General features: G+C 42.8%; 1 protein-coding gene and 1 long non-coding RNA gene across 8 annotated transcripts in view; one reads left to right on the forward strand and one right to left on the reverse strand.

The window, feature by feature from the left end:
* Window positions 1-2,397: 2,397 nt before the first annotated feature.
* Window positions 2,398-11,230, reverse strand: LOC132592504 (uncharacterized). 2 transcript variants are annotated; one of them, XR_015951104.1, is made up of 4 exons: window positions 10,977-11,230; window positions 10,218-10,419; window positions 3,383-3,469; window positions 2,398-3,241 (listed from the first exon to the last, which is right to left on the reverse strand). It is a non-coding gene; the product is annotated as an uncharacterized LOC132592504 (long non-coding RNA). The 2 variants fall into 2 exon arrangements; XR_015951105.1 differs by having other exon boundaries at window positions 11,160-11,223.
* A 159-nt stretch (window positions 11,231-11,389) lies between these two features.
* The window catches only part of CDK18 (cyclin dependent kinase 18), a 96,299-nt gene continuing 91,566 nt past the window's right edge, over window positions 11,390-16,122 (forward strand). Inside the window, exon 1 of one of the 6 annotated variants that reach the window (XM_088674307.1) lies at window positions 11,390-11,548. The gene's annotated coding sequence lies outside the window, so the exon portion shown is untranslated. Of the gene's footprint in view, window positions 11,636-16,122 lie in introns of all 6 variants that reach the window. The other 5 variants (XM_060277100.2, XM_035121848.3, XM_088674309.1 and 2 more) reach the window with 5 other exon arrangements.

Genomic DNA, 16,122 nt, shown 5'->3' on the forward strand with positions numbered 1-16,122 from the left:
CACCACCTGCCATGCTGTTATGAAGGGTCCCACAACCACACAAAGTAGATTTGGGGAGTGATCTGACCAGGGCAGAGAGAGATAGGGGGAAGCAAGGAACTAAATGTTTCATCATCACTTTCCTTTGCATAAGGCCAGAACATCACACTTGAATTCAACAGATTCTGGAACTACTTTTTTCTCACCTGAAGGAGCTTTGGATTAGAGGGAAAGCAATAACGATGGATTGAGTTTTGTTTTCTTCACATTTTGACTGAAAGGCTATTTGGGCCGCACAAGCATATTCTAGGAAAAGAAGGCCCAGAGTCTAATGAAAATGTCCTCTTCTTAAGACATAGCCACAGAGATACATAGTTGGTTTCTTCTTCTTCCTCTTCTTCTTCTTCTTCTTCTTCTTCTTCTTCTTCTTCTTCTTCTTCTTCTTCTTCTTCCTCTTCTTCTTCCTCTTCTTCTTCCTCTTCTTCTTCCTCTTCTTCTTCCTCTTCTTCTTCTTGTCTGCATTAAGGATTAAAGGCTGTTTTTGGTTTTCTAAGGAAACACAGCAGACAAACATGTTTCCAGTTCCAGAGTTTGTTCACACCTAATGTCTGGACTTGCCTAATCTACCACAGGCTTGGTAAATCCACAGGAACTCAAGGGCTGAGCCATAACATCAGGAAATGCAGCTGATGGCAGCTGCTGACATTGCTACTTTGGAGCTGCATTCCATGTTGACCTTAGGCTGATCTGGGCTGTGGTGGAAAAATACATGCTGAGCTCTTTCTATACAGTGGTACCTCGCAAGACGAATGCCTCGCGCAACGGAAAACTCGCAAGACGAAAGCGTTTTACGATTTTTTTGTTAACTCACAAGACAAAGTTTTCTATGGCCACGCTTCACAAGACGATTTTTTTTGCTTTTTTCCCCTTTGCTTTGCTTACATTGGAAAACTGCAAGACGAAATTTTCGCAATACAAAACGACTCGCAGAATGAATTAATTTCGTCTTGCGAGGCACCACTGTATTGTCTTCAGGGCCAGCTCAATACATTTTGCTGCCTGAGGTGGACAAGATGGTACACCTGCACATTTCAAGTAGGCAAGCAGCCTTGATAGGCAGCTGAATCTTCTTTCAGTATTGGGGATGGGATAGTGTCCTCTGCAACACCTGAGGCAGCAGGCTAGTTTGAGGAGTCAAAGGCAAGCTGTTTAGCAGACATAGGTGTACCCACAAACAGAGAGCAATGGGCCTTAGGAGAAACAATCAGGGGCTGCTGCCACACCCCAGCATATGCCGCCTGAGGCAGGTACCTCATTTTGCCTAATGGCAGGGCCGGCTTTGGTTGCCTTGCAACACAAGCCTTTATTCTCTCAAAAGCACGTTTCTGAAGCAAATATAAACGGCAGATATTCTACATGGATTGGATAGTGACATAAGATTGTGGAAACTAAGGATTTCATATTAATTCTCTGCAGATGCAAGCTTTAAGTGATAATCAGTATGATCACTTATCAGAGCTGTGTCTGAGGGGCAAGTTGTTTGGACACCAAGTGATAAAAAACCCTGGGATCCTAAATAACAACTGCTTCCCCCTCCCCTTTACTGTACTTTTCCTGCTTGTCTCATTTTCTAGTTCTTGCAATAGCTGTAGTTTGCATAAAATTGCAGCCCACAACAGCCTCCTGCCCTGCAGACAGACCATGCAGAGAATCCATGCAGAGAATTCACACTTTCTATACCAGATTTAATTGAAGCAGACCCTTTCTTCCAGTTTGTATCCAAAGCAAGTGCAGTTTGCCTTTCAGTTTAAAAACTCACATTGAAATCAGCAGCACAAGGACAACACAATACAGTATGTAATTTTTTTAATTTAAAAAAATCATAAATGAGTCTGAAAAATCCTGGAATGAAGAGGCAGAAATAGCAGCCGTATTACAGGTTGGGACATGTACTCATGAGGATGCAAGAAGCATCAATACTGCAGAATACAGTAATGCTAATGTGGGTTGGACATCAGCTGTGTTTATAGTGATTGTGTGTGTGTGTGTGTGTGTGTGTGTGTGTGTGTGTGTGAGAGAGAGAGAGAGAGAGAGAGAGAGAGAGAGAGAGAGAGAGATTATTATCAATCTGTGCCTCCTAGTCCCTCTCTTTGAAAACTTAGCATGGGGTCACTGGGTAGGCATCCTGAGAAGACAGATTCCATGGCTTGGTAAAATCTTACCATTAACCCCAGTCTCCAGTCTTTCTTGTTAGATGGGCTGAGAGTGTGGATTTGAGAGGTATGTGTTGAATGTAACTTGTTCTCACTTCAGGGCCGGCTCTTCATAGCCCCCCGGTGGCGCAGTGCACCATGGCGCGGGGGCTGGTAAGCTGGGCGCCGGCCTGGCAACCAATTGCGCCCTGCGAGGGCGGGGCGGGCGGCGGAGCGATCTCCGCCCCTCAGCACCAGGGCGCGCAATCTGCTCAAGACGGCCCTGTCTCACTTAGTGCCAAACTTTGCAATCATAGCATTGTAAAGTTGGAAAGGACCCCAAGGGTCATCTATTCCAACTCCCTGCAATGCAGAAATCTCAACTAAAGCATCCATGACAGACAACCATCCAACCTCTGCTTAGAAACCTCAGTCTGTTCCACTGTTGAACAGCTCTTATTGTCAAAAAGTTATTCCTGAAATTTAGTCAGACTCTCATTTCTTGAATCCATTTGTTCAGCTCCTACTCCCCTACTTTCTGCATCTTTCATGCCCTTTAGATATTTGAAGATGGCTGTCATATCTCCTCTCAGTCTCTTCTTTACCAGGCTAAATATACCCAACTCTCTCAACCATTCCTCATAAGGCTTGGTTTCCAGATAATATTTGTCGCCCTCCTCTGCTCATGTTCCAGCTTGTCAATACAGTGGTACCTTGGGTTACGAACACGATCCGTTCCGGGATGCAGTTCGTAACCCGAAATGGTCGTAACACGAAGCGCCATTTTGCGCATGCGCAAAGCGCAATTTTCGCACTTTGTGCATGCACAGAAAGCGCGCGCGGCAGAAATACTTCCGTGTTTGCGGAGTTCGTAACCCAAGGTGTTCGTAACCCAAGGTGTTCATAACCCGAGGTACGACTGTATCTCTCTTAAACTGTGGTGCCCAGTTTATTTTGTTAGTTTGGGCCCAGTTCTGCAATTTGTTAATGCCATCTTGAATCATTGAATTCAAAGGGACAGAAAGAGAAGGGTCTGTTTGGTTTCACTGCGGGGTAGAGGAACTCCCTGGCTGAAATAAAATAAATAAATGCAATTAATATATAAACCACTAAAAATATAAATAAATTAAAAATAAACAGCAGAAGCTGCAATTAAAACAAATCTATAACATTCATAAGGACAGATAAAATAACAATCAAGGCTGATTTACCTTTCACAGTAGCAAGAGAGACGGCAAATTAATAGCATTTGTCTCAGTTCCAGGTCATAACGTAATTCTGATCATATCCCTTCCAAACTGCAAAATAAAAACCTCCAGATGTACCCATATCTGTGTTATGATAAATCATAAAGCAGTTATTCTATTAGCAATCTACCACACATGTGTCATAGTAGTTTGAAGGCAGGAAATTGGTACATAAACTTTTCCCAGCATGGAGGTGAAGTGATAGGAACATTGCACCTGCCTTTCCTACACCTGCTCAAAGCACAGTGAGTCTACCAGAGAAAAGTCATCAGTCTTAGGGCAGACACTTGGCAGAATCTGTCCCAGCCACACTTCCCTATGTTATGTCTAGCTACTGATTCTCAATCCAACAAGAAGGTAGATTTGACAATATATTTGGTAGTCTGCTCAGCAGTTGAACTGCTCCCCGCCCACCCTAAACCTGTTCTGGGGGTTCCGTCATCTCTCCAGGGCAGATTTGGGAATATTGTGGGGTACATGTGGGGCATGGGGGGGGAAGACCCCTTATGCAAGCAGAATTTGTTCTGCCTGTGCATTTATTACCACCCAGTGACTCCATCTGAAAGGGACCTGGTTTGCATTAAATTTATCTATGATATTTTCAGAGGCTGTGTGGCCAGTTTTCAAAGATGGCAAGGATGTTCTCTCTTTTTGTCCAGCTCTTGTTATGGGCCAAATGAGGCTCATTGTGAATTTTGTGGATGCAATTAAAGTACACATTTTTTAAAAAATGTAAATGGCTGAAGGAGTGGGGAGATGAAGCTGGTGATGTGTGGTAATGTATTATAATATACTGTAATGGAAAACTAAATAAATAAACACTTAAAAATAAAAAAAAGAAATACAGATTTGTTGGATTTAGAAGGTTATGATAATAGGTTTGGTTGGCATACATACCTATGGTACAATAAAACAAAGTTTCAGAAAGGATTTGGTAACCATATATTCCGAAGATCTCTGTTTGAAGTTTGGGATAGGTATAAAAACCTGTTAGAACCTAAAACACCTTGGTGGTCATCACATTTGGAAGTTATGAGTGTGAAAAAGATAAATATGAGTGAAAAATGGGTCACATATGAGAAGTTAATAAAAGAAGAAGGAAACAAATGGAAAATGAAACAGTATGAAGATGTTAAGAAGTATGTAAATGACTGGTTGCACTATCGTCAAATTAATGAAATGTTTAAAGAAAATTAAAAAGAAAGTGGATTTGATCATAAGAAATCAAAATTTGAAATTGAAATATTGAATAAAATGTATAAATGTATAAAATACTGTTGGAATGGCATTTGAAAGATGAGGAGGGAAAGTTGGTGATGATACATTGGGCCAAAGATTTTGGATATAATATACAGTTAGAGGACTGGGAGAAACTGTGGAAAGAAGGAATAAAATTTACTGCATGTAGTACTTTGAAAGGGCTGCGGGTGGCGCTGTGGGTTAAACCACTGAGCCTAGGGCTTGCCAATCAGAAGGTCGGCGGTTCGAATCCCCACGACGGGGTGAGCTCCCGTTGCTCGGTCCCAGCTCCTGCCAACCTAGCAGTTCGAAAGAACTTCAAAGTGCAAGTAGATAAATAGATTAGATACCGCTACAGCGGGAAGGTAAACGGCATTTCCATGTGCTGCTCTGGTTCGCCAGAAGCGGCTTTGTCATGCTGGCCACATGACCTGGCAACCCCAGAGTCGGTCACGACAGGGATCTCTTTACCTTTACCTAGTACTTTGAAAATGATGTACAGGTGAAACTAGCTATTACACCAGTGAAACTAGCTAAAATGTATAAAACAAGTAATAAATGTTGGAAATGTAAGGAAAGAGAAGGAACGTTTTACCAAATGTGGGAATGTAAGAAGGTGAAAAGCTTCTGGGAAATGATATATAATGAGATGGAAAAAGATGTTAAGATATACATTCATTTAAAAAACCCAGCAGCTTTTCTACTTGGTATTGTAGGAGAGGATATTAGCAGACAAGATAAAAAAATGTTTTTGTATGCGATGACGGCAGCAAGAGTATCATTGGCAGAGAAATGGAAACAAGAAGAAATACCAACGATAGAAGAATGGCAGACAAAGTTAATGGATTATGCAGAGCTGGACAAGATGACAGGAAGAATTCAAAACCAACGAGACCAGAGGTTCTTGAAGGATTGGACTAAATTTGAGACATATTTGAAAGACAATTGCAAACAAAAAACTACGCTTGTAGGTTTACAAGAAGTTTTGCAAGGAGAACTACAGTACAGGAAATATTACAGGAAAAAGTTAAGAAAGTAAAATATTGGTTATTGTTTTTTAAAGTAATAGTGAATTACGGAATACAAGAAGAAGTTAGGATGATTGGAAATCTTTAGACATGGCTGAGGGAAGTCCAAAAAGATTGTATAAGATGTGAAGGAATGTTAAATGATGTATGGAATGTATGCAAAAACTATATATATATATACAACTCAACTGCATATAGAAAGGCAATTCAACAAACATTATAAATATAAAAACAGTGTAAAATGTCGACATCACATACACGAAATCAATTCAATTATTAGATGGGTAGCAGCTGGGATTTTAGAAGACTTGTTTGAAAGAGGAATGTTAGCAGGTGTTGAAAAGATGATAGAGAGAGCACCTGTTTGGTATGCAATGCCAGGGAGTTCCAAGGGGCAGCTGCTGCCATACAAAAGGCCTGAATGAACTCACAATTTTAGTCCTGAAGGCAATGATGTTGTGTGCATCATCTGTGCATGTTACATGCATTCCTTCCACCCAAACCAAATAAGTAATCACACCCAAGCACTGGCTTTTTTTGGGGGGGTGCAGGTGTTTCAAGAAGCCAGCTCCATTACAGGTCAGTGGGTCTCCCCCTCTCCACAGCTGCTGCTTTTAAATCTATATATAGGCCTTGATTTAGATTTGAAGCATAAAGAGCTGCTAAGCCATCAAACTGATGCCATGTAATTGGGAAAAACTTTCAGGGAGTGCATATAAGTGGGTATGGCAGGTGGCTTTGCTTGAAAAGTTTACACAAATGTTAAAGAGTTGCCAGTGGGCAGGAAAAAAAAGACTTTTCTGAATGGGTTTGATGCTCTGCTCTGGAAAGAATGAACTCTCTTTTGACTGAGACTGGAGCTCAGGGGCTCTCACTCAGCCTTTTGTATTGGCAAACATACCTTGGACTTCTGATCTGAAATGCAACTGTTTTCTTTCAGCAATGCAGCAGGGGGAAGCATGCTGTTCAAGTTTTACATGCTTTAAAATGCATTTGGGGGGGGGGGAGTAATCACATTTCTTGCCCAACTTGGTTGAAGATAGCTACTGATGGATATACTAATGAGTTTCACAAATAATTTGTGCATTATTGGGGGGAGGGAGAATCTCCTTTCCCATTTTGTTTTTTTTTAAAATAATTTTTATTGGTTTTTTATACAAAGAAGACAAACATAACATACAATGTATACTCTGTCCCTTCAGTTTCCCTCCACCCACAAGACCACTTCTGCCACCAGTAGTACCCGTGAGCATTGGGAACCAAAGGGATTCATTTTTTGCTGGGTTTGACCTCCCCCCTCCTTCCTCCCCCCTCATCCCCTCCCTGCCACTGAGAGGACAGGGATGGAGGTTCTCTGAGGCTTGGTTTTCCCCCAGCTGATTCTTCAGCATAACAATCCAATTTAACAAAAAACAACAACAAAAAGACAATAAAAAAGAAAAAAGAAAAAGAAAAAAGAAAAAAGAAAAAAGAACTATAAATTCCCAAATCTTATTTTCTTAACATTGTAATTGTGGCTTCCTCAAATCTCTACCTCCTGGTTTTCCTAAATTCTCTAATTAATTATGGCGGGTTTTCTACTCTAATTCAAAATCTTATTCTTACACTATTAACCTAATCCTCCTTCTTCGTGCCGGGCTCCCACGAGCCCTCCTCTGCCACAAGAGGGACTCGCGGGGCCCAGCACTTCAAAGGTTCCATTTTTTGTGTCTGGGTTTCCCTCTACCCCCTCCCCTCCCCCCAGGGCACCCCCTGCCACTAAGTGCCACCGAGTAAAGAGAGAGAGACAGGCAGCTCTCTACTCAGACACCTATCTAAACACAAACTTATTCATATTAATCCAAAAATTATTTCCTCAGCCCTTCTTCCAACTCCCTCCAGAAAGGTCAATTTTTACAACACTCTCCTTCCCCCCTCCCAATATCTTTTCCCCCAATTGGATCAGCATTCCTTAAGCAAGCCAAGATGTCAGAAACCGTCATTCAAAAACCAAAAAGCCTTTAAACTAAAATTCTCACCCCACACCAGTTCTTTCCCCCTTGCAACTCCAGACCCCTATTCCCCCCTCCCCCTGCCTTTCCTCTCCCACAATGACATAACTCCCCACTTCAGCCCCTCCAGGTTCCTTCTTTCCATTAATCTTCATTTCAGTTTGCTTCTCCTTGTCACTCTGTTCTTCTTTTTCAAATCCTTGTTTTACCTCATCCGCAAAGTATTTTTTATGGTCCAGATCACCTTCTTCTTTGTCATCAAATTGTTGCTCCTCATACTCTGTCTCAAAGTCAAAATTATCAGAGTCAAAATTGTCCAAATCCTGATCTTGAACCTCATTTTCTAGTAATGATCCATTAGGGTGTTGTCGTTCCTTGTAAATGTCCTCCCATATTTGTAGATAATTCAGCACAGCCACCTGGAAGGCTTGAGAATACTTTGTTTTCATAGTTCTCTTAACCGCAGACAGGCAGAAGATAGAGGGCAAAGGGTGCTGGAAAATTCCTTGCTTTTACACGGTCGGCTCCATCTTGGCTGATCTTCTCTTTTGTCTTTAACTCCATCAAAAGTCCAGTCCCAATTCCAAAATTTTACTTCCACAGCAACGCAATAAATTTCCTTAGTCTTTTAGCAACTTGACAGCTTTTGACAGCTGTCAAAATACTTTCCCCTTATTAATGCTGAACCTCAAGGGGTGCCGGACTCGGGAGCTGAGAAGGGTTGAAAAAGTCTTTCTTTCTCTCGGGTTCACAATCCAAAAACTTTTTTCCTTTTTCGACTTGAGGATATTTAATGCGCCTCCCAATTAGCCAATAGGAAGAGATCGACTTCCGTTTTTTTAAATCTCTCCTATTTTCGAGATTAATTTTTTAAAAGTCCAAATGTAAATTTCACTTACTTTGTATAAGTCTCTTAATTTTTTTTTTTTGGAAGAATCTGCCGCTTGCCGGGTGAAGACTCGGAGCTTCGCCTCTCGGAGGTAAAATGGATCCCAAAATGGCTCCCGCGACTCCACTCCGCTGGCTCTCGATCGCTCTACTGAGCTCTCGGGCAGCGGAGGATTCGCGGAACGGAGCAGCTGCTGGGTCGTGAGTCACCGGGACGCTCTTCCCGGTGCTTTTGTGGGGAGTCCACTCGCCCTGCGGGCTTCCCCCCCCCCCTCCGAGAGGCCAGGGACTTCGGAGCGCGAAGTCCCTGCGTCCTCCTTCCTCGGTGCGACGGACCGGAAGCCTCCTTTCCCATTTTGTATGCACATTCTTCTGTCTTTTAGTAGCATCCAAATCTAAATAAGAAAAAAACACACCTGATTATTCAAATACAAAAGCAAAATATTCTATCTGCTTGGGGGGATGAGGGAGCACTGCTCCTGCTAACTTTGTTTTCTTTTAATAACATTCTTTGCCTTGTATCCCAACATGTAAATTTTTCCATTTACAATCACCATTTGCATCATTATCTACCTGCTACAAGATCCTGGTGTCATTCCATATGTTAATCACAACATAGTCCATGTTTTCTATCCCCTGCTTTGTATTTGGATTCTTAAATCACCTTATGCTTCCTTCAGGTTAGAAATTAGCCTGGAATTAATTATTCCAGTTCCTGCGATGGCAAGGACGCAATATAAAATGAGTGTGAGGTGGTGGTGGTGGTGATTATTAATTAAATAATTTCTATTTTGTCTGATGTAAATATCTATTTGGAGGAAGCTGGGTTTGGTTTTGCTTTTAAATAACATTTTGCAGCAGAAAGCAGACAACAAATTCCACTGCAGAAAAATGGGGAAGCGACTGAATACAAAAGCCAAGTCACAAAATAATAGGCTTGTGTTTTCATTGCTATTGAAAAGGGGAATTGGATTGTTGGAAATGATCACAGGGCTGTCAGATCTACCTCATGTTGTTGTTTCTGTCCTTGGAACGGCAGAAATACTTTGCCCAGTGCAATTCAGCAGTGGCAGATAACATGAGTAAGGTAATCCTGGTGCCAGCCCTATTTTTCCTGAAATGAACAGAGGAGACCAGGCCTTACTCAGACCTCCTGTATGACCCAAAGCCTACCCGTATGTCTACAGAATGGCAATATTGTGTGCAACCAAGCCAGAATCCAAGGGTTTCCATTACTCCCGTCTCTTGTCTTCTCATGCCATTTTATACCAACATGAGCACCTAAATTATGAGCTCCTGGGATCTTTCTAGACTGTGTTATCCTGGCTCAGTGACATAATAGCTAATAAGCTTCCCCATCCATCAACCCATGTACTTACCCAGCCAGTTACAGATTTTATATATTAAAAAATATTTATAGACCACCTCCTCATATCAAAATCAGCTGCTTTTGTAAAACGCTTTAAGGTTTTCTACAATCAAGTGGTATATATTTTTTATGAAATAAGTAAGCTATTATACAGGTGTTATAAAGCATGAAACATCATAAAACAATGCAAAATAATCATCAAATAACTGGCTCATCTAGAAAAAATTTAAACAACTGCACCACTGGGGGCCACCCTCTATGCATGGTTTTCAGTGGAAACTTACCTCTGCTCTGAACCTGGAGGTTTTAATTTATCTGTCATGCCATTGATAATCCTCCTCCTCCTCCAGAAATCTGCTAAATCCCTTCAGGAACATAGAAAGCTGCATATTGGTCATCTGGTTCCATATTGCCAGCACTGACTGGCAGCACCTCTCCAGGAATTTCAGGCAAGGGGTCTTTCCCAGCACTACCCAAGGGTGCCAACTTGAATAAAATGGGGGGGGGGGAGAGCCAGGTAAGTCCCACATAATCAATCACAAGATGTGGCAAACACACCCTATTTTAATGGCAATGCCCATCAACTTGGAGGGGGCGACGGTGATCCCCTCAAATATTTTATTGGGGACGGGCAAAGGGACCTCGTTCCCTAGGAATTGGCTCCTATGGCACTAGTGAATGAATGTAAATATGCCAGGTTTACGTATAAGCTAAACAAGCTATAGCTTAGGGCCCCGCTCTCTTGCCCCCCCCCCAATTCACTATTAATATACTTCTTCTTAATTGTATTTCAGTTCAACAATTACTTTGATTGGATTTAGATGGTTTTAGATACATATTACGGTAGGTCCATAAATTACCATATAGTATATATTCAAACTGCGGGGGGCGGTACAGGACAGGAGTGCCTGGCGTGCTATGGTCCATGGGGTCACGAAGAGTCGGACACGACTAAACGACTAAACAACAACAACAATATATTCAAAACAAAAAAAACAGCGACAATGACAAAGGACAGCTGGACATATAAAGGGCCCCATTACCTTCATCAAACCTAAATCCGGCCCTGGGCACTACCTGGGTATTGGTGGGGGGGTTGAACCTGGGACCTTCTGCATGCAAAGATGATGCCCTGCCACCGAATCACAGAATTGTAGAGCTGAGAGAGACCACCAAGGATCATCTAGCCCGACCCCTTGAGCAAATGGTCCCACGAAAAGCAGCACCTGTTGAATTCCCGCCTTGCGCGCCGCTTTGCCGCTGACAACGCAAAGCGGCATCTCTAAAACCGGGAGGGGGAGGGCAGACCCGCCCCCTCTGCAGCCTCAGCAACAAAAAACAAACACCCCCAAGCCACCCCACGGCCGACGGGAGGAGGAGCCGGCGCCGCGCGAAGTCCTCCGCGGGAGGATTGGTCGCTCCCTCGCCGTGGCTCCGCCTCCTCCTGCCTCAGGTTGTCGCTGGAAACCAGAAGCCGCCAGTTCTGCTTTCTGCTCTCGGCCGGCCGGTGAGGAGACTCGGGAGTCCCAGCCGGGACCGAGAAGGGGGGGGGCGTGGAAGGGCGAGACGCGCGGGCGCGTGGAAGTGGGGCTCGGGTGCCTCGAAGCCGGAGCCGGTAAGCCATTGCCGACGCCGGCTCCTGCCCTGCGTGGTGCGATTCTCTGTTTCAGTTCGGCGGCGCGGCAGTGTAAACAGAGCAAAGGTGGGGCGACGCCGGGAAGGAGGGGGGGGGGAAGGCTCAAGGAACAAGCGCCTTTTCTTTCAGGGCCCCTTTCGAGCTAAGCTCTGCAGCTTGCTCCTTGTCGGCTGCTCGCCTCTCAGGGGGTGCGATTTTCGATGGCTCTGTTGTGGCTCTCGAAGGGAAGAAAGTTTAGACCCCGTTGGAGACTCGGGGCAATAACTCGGTTTTGGGGGGAAGGCAGCAGCCCAAACAGACCTTGGGGGTTGAAGGTTAACCTAACCTCTGACCTCCCTGGGTCTAAGGAGGTGGGTAAGTTTTGACATGGCAAAAGGAAGGCGTGAGCTCTCCCTCCATGAAATGAGAGGACTGGTGACAGATTCCTCCACACAGAAAGCTAGCCCGTTACTGAGGACCAGCCTTCTCTCTAATAGGTGGCTTTCTGTGCGCATGGAGTTATTTTGTATGGAGAATGCAATCCTGTGCAGGGTCCAGGTGCGGTTTGGAGCATTCACAAGTTTATCCTTGTATCTTGTGTTTAAAAACCCAGGCCATGCCCTCTGTTTATCTTTTGGCGCATGCTGGTTTACTGAAATCTTTGATGCCTGCAGACCATTCAGATAGTGAAGTTGGACATTATGTAACCTGAGGAGTCTTGTGTTCACCTGGAAGCCTCCCATATCTTTTAAACCATATTATCCTGGCCTCCAGACCCCTTGAAATGGACTTCTGTCAAGCACAAACTTCAGCTTTTGTAGGAGAGGAGGAGAAGGAGGGAAGGGAAGGAACTCCGCTTTGGAAATCCAGTATGAGATTCTTCAAACCTATTCTTCAGAGGTTTCTGTTTTTCTCTGCTACCTGATGTAATGTCCAAGCAAGAGTTAATCTAAAAGATTAAGCACAATCTTTTGCTCATACAACATTTTGGATTCCTGCAGCATCTCCATTGTTTTTCTGAGTTCATGGAGCAACTATCTTTAAAATACCGGTACTTATTTGACATAGTTTTCTTCCATTAAATTAAGATTACCTAAGCAAGATGAGCTAATGCATAAGACTGGAACCACCTGCCTTGCCAGACTAGAATGTGTGCCAGGGGTGTTTAAACTGACTGTTCTCTCTAAGAAAACAAAAGAGTGAGTTTTGCAGATGGATGAGCACAATACTGACATTAATTGTGAAGGGGAAGACCTAGTACCTTGAAACTTCAGGCTTCTGGCATTGATTTGTAATTTTTAATTTCTGCAAGCCAAGTGAGTTGGAGTTGATTGGCATGTTGCTTTAGGGGTGATGAAATTGTTACTGTAAGGATGATGGGCTCTAATATAAAGTTGAAGACAAGTATATAAGGTGTTAAAGAAGCTGCTGGAGCTGCTAGGCATTTTTAGCAGCTGACTTATAAAGGAACAGTGAAAGAAACCATGGGGGGCAGAATAGGAAATCTGTTCAAATGTGACCTTCCTTCCATCACAAAGGTTTTTTTGTTTTTGAAATAGTAATATTAGACTGCAAGCATTTTCTCCAGTGGACATTAGTATGTTCTGTTCTCATTTGTATTCATCATTCCCTTCAGCTGGAAGTAGAACTAGAGGAGGAAGCTGTGCCATTCAGAGATGGGGATGGTTCCAGTTTTGTATAATCTTGGAGCGAGCACTTCATATGAAAGTATTCTGTAAAGAGCCAAGCTGTGCTGCTGCAAGCAACACCTTTTTCACCACTGTTGCTATGCTACACAGGTTGTCTAAAAGACTGTCTCCCTTCTGTTCCATCCCTTTCGTACATTTATCGCAATTCCTGAAATGGGAAGGGAGTGAGAAGGTGCGTGTTCAGTTTCTGCAAGCATTCTGTGAAGCTCTGACCCTTCTCTTGACTTGTGCCTCTTGCAAGAGTGCATATTGCATGATGTTCCCAGTGCCTTTTATACGTCCTTAAACTTTTGACTGTAGTTGGCTATTCATAGTGCATCAGCGTTTTTGAAATTTTCCATGAGTAGGAGCAGCTGCTACATCTAGTGTCTGTAAGGAAGAACCCACTTTTAACCTGACTAACTTGAAGGAAGTTGAAAAAACAGAACTGGTGGCATGTGTTAGTACACTGGAGGAATGTTGTTAGTCAAGGCTTGTTGACACAATCAAGTAGCAAAGGTTGTTCCCTCATAACTGATATCTTGGGGTGTTCATCCCTGTTTACTCAATCAAAGAATTCCAGGTTCTTTTAGGTATATTACCCACAGAGCCACCTTTCTGACACTAGCATCATGGCTGCTTACCTAGACAGTGAGGAGTGAGGCAAGCCAACAGAGAGGTTGGTCCTATGGTGGCGGCACCAGTTTGGCTTTGCCAAGGCTTCTGTTGTACCCTGACCTCACCATTTGTACCATCCAAGTAAATGCCAGTGGTGCCAGTGTCAGGATGGGGGCACCACAGCACTGTGTTGGCCACTCTTGAGTCACCCTGTTTCTATTCTGACAGAATTGTTGCTGCTACTGTGTTTTTCTGTGAACGCTACGTGACAAGTGGAATCCTTTTTGTTAGAGATAATTGGGTGACCACCTAGTCTCTGCTCATCAGATGTCTCACATCGAATGTAACTGATCTGTAGAAAAGACACTACAACCTGAAAATGCACGTACTTCTGTAACTCAAGAAAATCTTTAATAATTTGTTTTTAAAAATACGCTGCTGCAGTAGTAGTAGTAGTAGTAGTAGGTTTCTTGAATTAGCAAGGGGTTGGACTAGATTAGCATTCCCCAACCTGTGTCCATGAGCTTCATTCAGGTGGTCCATGATGTGTCTGTATTAAATATTCATATTGATTTTTAATTGATTTTTATTGCTTCTTTTATTTGCTGTAATACAATAAAATGCAATTTGAATTCAAGTTGTAAAACAACAAAATACAATATAAGAAATAAAAGAAGCAATAAAAATTCAATTTAAATCATGTGGCTATTACCTCACATTACAATTGCTACAGCAGGCAAGCAAATCATTAAGTGGTCTGCCAAGACCCTTAGCAAATTTCATGTTGCCGTTGGGAGGGGGGAAAGTTTGGGTACCACTGGACTAAATGAACTTTAAGGTCCCCCCCAACTATATTATATTATTATTGGTGTGGGTACAAAAGGTCTTCCTGGGAATTATGGACTTTCGGCCAATTTATTTCAACCTGCAATTCTTCTCTTGAACACGGCAATAAAGAAGCTGAAGTGAGGTGAGTCCAGAGACTTATATCCCAGGGTAATTAATTCCATAAGATATTGTTCTTGTGGGATGCCCTTAAAAATGTGGATTTGAACCTGCAGCCCCTCACTGATAATCTGCACTGTAGAAGAGGCATTTCCCCTGTATAATCTATCTGTGTGAGCAAAAGTAAGAGAAGGGCAAATTGGGGAGTTATCACTAGTTATTGGGGAGGGGCAGATCATATATTGGGTAGAGATGCAAATAGTGTGGGTTAAAGGTCCCAAGAGAGAGTCCCTGTTCTTCTGAATAAATTCAGAATTGGACTGCAGTGCATAATATATCAGCTGGCAGTCATGCTCTTGCACATCTATTCAGGCAAGAAACTTACTCTGGGGCTACTGTGCTACATCCAGTTACAGTGCATTCCTTATATTAACAGAGCTGTGGCTGCACATTCTTATGAGCAATTTAGAACATGGCAGCCATTTTTGCCGCTATAACTTATTTTAGAATCTGGATTGTTTGTTTCTGACATTTTAGCTGCCACAATGCAAATTTGATTAAAGTATTGTGGTAGCACCCTATAGCTCCAAGGTCCCTCATGCAAGGCAGCTCGTCCACTCTAAACCACAAAGGAAAATTACTGCCCACAGTATAAAAACAGGGCTCTGAGGCATATGAATTTGCTTGAAGTTTCAAGTGGAGCTTCAGAATAGAGATAGAAGTCGAAACTCTGACCTTGCCATTCTTAGGGCAGTGTTGTGTCCTTCAAATTCTTTTCCCCCCCTGTGGCCTGGGACCTTGGACCCTTTCCCTTTCTCTTTTGAAAAACTCTAAATGGCAAAACATTATGTATCCCTGATGAAAGAAAAACTTTGGTTGTTCTTCTGGCCGTTGAGTTTAATTTATAATCCATCTATGGAGGTGTACTTCATAGCTATAGCTGTAAAACCCGTGCTTGCAGTTTGATAAGAGTATATTATCTTTTTTATGCAAAAAAAAAAATCTCATTTTTGACATCTTCCATGCCATTTTGCCTTCCTGGAAATTGATATTTCAGCACACAGGACACTATGGGAAAGCACATTTACCTTCTGGCTTTGTTACACACATCAGACTTTGGTCAGCTAAAACACAGGACTTCCTGAAGTTCACAAAGCTCTCAGTGGAGCAAAATATCCCCATCATGGTCCAAGTTATTCTTGATACCTTCCAGGTGCAGTACTGTAATAACATTGTTCATAAGAACAGTTGCTTGAGTTATGTGAAGAATTGTAGGGAGAAAGCTTCCCCTTGTCTCCTTCAGTACTTTTTTAAAAAATGCTA

This window comes from Zootoca vivipara, chromosome 7, assembly GCF_965207765.1.
Source record: "Zootoca vivipara chromosome 7, rZooViv2.hap1.1, whole genome shotgun sequence".
Lineage (NCBI taxonomy): Eukaryota > Metazoa > Chordata > Lepidosauria > Squamata > Lacertidae > Zootoca > Zootoca vivipara.